The sequence below is a fragment of the Canis lupus genome, chromosome X (genome assembly GCF_011100685.1).
Source record: "Canis lupus familiaris isolate Mischka breed German Shepherd chromosome X, alternate assembly UU_Cfam_GSD_1.0, whole genome shotgun sequence".
NCBI classification, from domain to species: Eukaryota; Metazoa; Chordata; class Mammalia; order Carnivora; family Canidae; genus Canis; species Canis lupus.
This window is the reverse complement of record NC_049260.1, coordinates 51,926,269-51,929,773: the sequence shown is the minus strand read 5'-3', so window position 1 is coordinate 51,929,773 and position 3,505 is coordinate 51,926,269. Positions and strand designations below refer to the sequence as shown.

The window sequence follows — 3,505 nt, the reverse complement described above, 5'->3', positions numbered from 1 at the left end:
AATCTCCAAACTGGGGGTAGTAATTTATAGCTCACAGTATTATGAAGACTGGAGAGACTATGCAGAGTATGCATAAAATGTTTCAGCACAGAAATTACTCAGAAAATTGTACTTATATCATTAGCTTATTATTAAATTTTAATGATATGATTTGAACAGCTATGGTCACAGTTTCATTCCCCCACTTACAATGCCAGATATGAGGCCTACCAGAATCTTCTAATCCCCACACTTCCTTTCTGGATAAGAGATTGCAAGTTTATCTCAGGATTGGCTGGATCATCCAGCAGAATTTCCTGGAAAATCTAGAGTTGTAACAGAGGAAAAGCCCATACCCTGTTTTGCAAAGTAGGTCACCACAAAGGCTGAGAAGCATGGGATGGGCGTAGATTGCAACCCAGCTGTCGACTGCTTCATCACTTGAGGATTACCCTAATGATACGAGCTTCCTTGCAGTGCACAGTCAACAGAAAGCAAAATGAGCCTTCTCCCAAATTCATCAAAGGATTTCTTGAAGGACTAGTGAGCAGTAGAGGGTAGGGAACCATTTAGTGGTTGTCTATTATCAGCCAATGCACAAGCAGGCTAGACTATATGGCATGCTTCTGGGATGAACAGGCCTAATATTTAGAAGAAACTGTGGCCTATTGATCCTACTTCACTGCACTACTAAAGAAAGCAATGTGAGCAGTAAGTGACAATTGAAGAGAAGAAAATCAGAAAGTGGGGGGAATCTAAAAGGAATATTCAAAATCACCTAGACTAAAGGCCTCCAAATTTGAGTGCACAAGAATAAGGGGCCCACTCAAGAACACAATGGAATATTACTCAGCTATTAGAAATGACAAATACCCACCATTTGCTTCAACGTGGATGGAACTGGAGGGTATCATGCTGAGTGAAGTAAGCCAGTCGGAGAAGGACAAACATTATATGTTCTCATTCATTTGGGGAATATAAATAATAGTGAAAGGGAATATAAGGGAAGGGGGAAGAAATGTGTGGGAAATATCAGAAAGGGAGACAGAACGTAAAGACTGCTAACTCTGGGAAACGAACTAGGGGTGGTGGAAGGGGAGGAGGGCGGGGGGTGGGAGTGAATGGGTGATGGGCACTGGGGGTTATTCTGTATGTTAGTAAATTGAACACCAATAAAAAATAAATTAAAAAAAAAAAAAGAACACAGGACACAGGAATTGGAGTTTGTTGAAAGCAAACCAGCTGATTTGGAGCCACTGAGAAAATCTTGAGGTTTTCATTATCACCCAAAAAACTTTAGAGGTAAAAAAATTTCTTTTAATAAACTTTCTTTTTAGTAGCTTTATAATATGTATTTTTCTCAGATGTTTCTATATATATTCAATTATTTTTTTCATATCTCTCAGTAAAATTCTGTGGTTTTCTTCACTTGGGTTTAACACCAATCTTGTGAAGGTTATTCCTTGGTATCCTCTATTTTTTCCCCAGCTTTATTGATGTATATTTGACAAATAAAGTTGTATATATTTAAGGTGTATATGATGTTTTAATGTGCATATACAATGTGAAATGACTAACACAATCAAGCTAAGTAACATAACCCATCACCTCACATAGTTATGATTTTTTTGTGTGCATGGTGAAAACACTTAAGATCAACTCCCTAAGCAAATATCAAATATACAATACAGTGTTAACTATAGTCACCACGCTGTACTATAGGAGAAGAAGGAAACCGAAATTCTAAGGAACCTTTATCATGAGAACATTGTGAAGTACAAAGGCATCTGTACAGAAGACGGAGGAAATGGTATTAAGCTCATCATGGAATTTCTGCCTTCAGGAAGTCTTAAGGAATATCTTCCCAAGAATAAGAACAAAATTAACCTCAAACAACAGTTAAAATATGCCGTTCAGATTTATAAGGGGATGGACTATTTAGGTTCTTGGCAGTATGTTCACCGGGACATAGCAGCAAGGAATGTCCTCTTTGAGAGTGAACACCAAGAGAAAATTGGAGACTTGGTTTGACCAAAGCAACTGAAACTGACAAGGAGTACTACACAGTCAAGGATGATCGGGACAGCCCTGTGTTTTGGTATGCTCCTGAATGTTTAATTCAGTGTAAATTTTATATCGCCTCTGATGTCTGGTCATTTGGAGTGACCCTGCATGAGTTGCTTACTTACTGTGACTCAGATTCCAGCCCCATGGCATTGTTTCTGAAAATGACAGGCCCAACTCATGGCCAGATGACAGTAACAAGACTTGTGAATACGTTAAAAGAAGGAAAACGTTTGCCTTGTCCACTTCACTGTCCAGAAGAGGTTTATCAACTTATGAGAAAATGCTGGGAATTCCAGCCATCTAATCGGACAACTTTTCAGAAATGTATTGAAGGATTTGAAGCACTTTTAAAATAATCATGAATAACATTCAAACTCCTGTGTACCAAGTCCTCCTTCCCCAACCAATAACCCAAGCCATTTAAAAGAATTTTTAATGCAAAAAAAATGTATTTGGGTATGTAAGGCACACTGTGGTGCTTATTATGTAAGTACTTTCCTCTTTAAATGTGGCACCAATAACAAATAAGGACAACCAAAACAATAGAAGGCACTTAAGCACTCCTCATTTTGGAAAGGACATATACCACCATTTTGTTTGGCTAGTTTCCCATCACAACTGAGCACCAGAAAACACAAAAAGCAGCCAGAAGCACTTGTTCCCAGCTGCCAGTAGATCTGAAATGCTTTCCTGGCAGATAAAGATTGATGGACTTAGCCAATACTCCACCATACCCTCAAATTTCAATATCTATACAGTGATATACCAAGCATTCTTGAAATATTCAATACTAGTTAGTAGACTATTGTTTCTGTACAAAAATGAGTGTATTCCTGTCACCAGTAGGATTTAAATTTTGAGTTATTTCCTCAGTGGCTTTGTTCCTGTCCCTGTGGGTGACCAGCACTATGGATTTTTGAGAAAACTGGGCAGACCCAGGGGGAAAGCTATGGAATAGATACTTTGCTGCATGTTAATTCTTGAGAACCATGCCTGTGCCAGTGCTTTCCTAAACAATATAAAGATCTCGGATACTATCATACGTGCTTTTAAGAAATGTTCATGTATATCCTTTTATAACTCTACCACTTGTTACAGCATTGGTTTTGGATGCTGTATGCAACCAGTGTTCTACTAGACAGTGTTCAGTTTGCTTGGAGGTAGGTGGGTAATCAAAAATGTCTGCTCTCTGATTCAATGTGAACCATAAGAACTTTATGACCAGGAGTCTGAAAAAACTTTCTGTTAATGCTGTCTAGCATTTGTTTAATATCATTACTTTTCACCCTTTGAGCCTGAAAAAGAGTTATGAATTGATGCAATGGCAACAATAAACTTGCCATTTAAATTTATTCAATAACCCTACATCACCAAGGTGTCTGTCTGTGTCAAACCTAAAAAAAAAAAATCTTCAGAATTTATCCCACATAATTCAACCATTGTACCCTTTGATGTCAAC

General features: G+C 38.0%; 1 pseudogene; it reads left to right on the top strand.

The window, feature by feature from the left end:
* Window positions 1-1,803: 1,803 nt before the first annotated feature.
* On the top strand, window positions 1,804-2,471 carry LOC111094939 (annotated as a pseudogene).
* The last annotated feature ends 1,034 nt before the right edge of the window (window positions 2,472-3,505 follow it).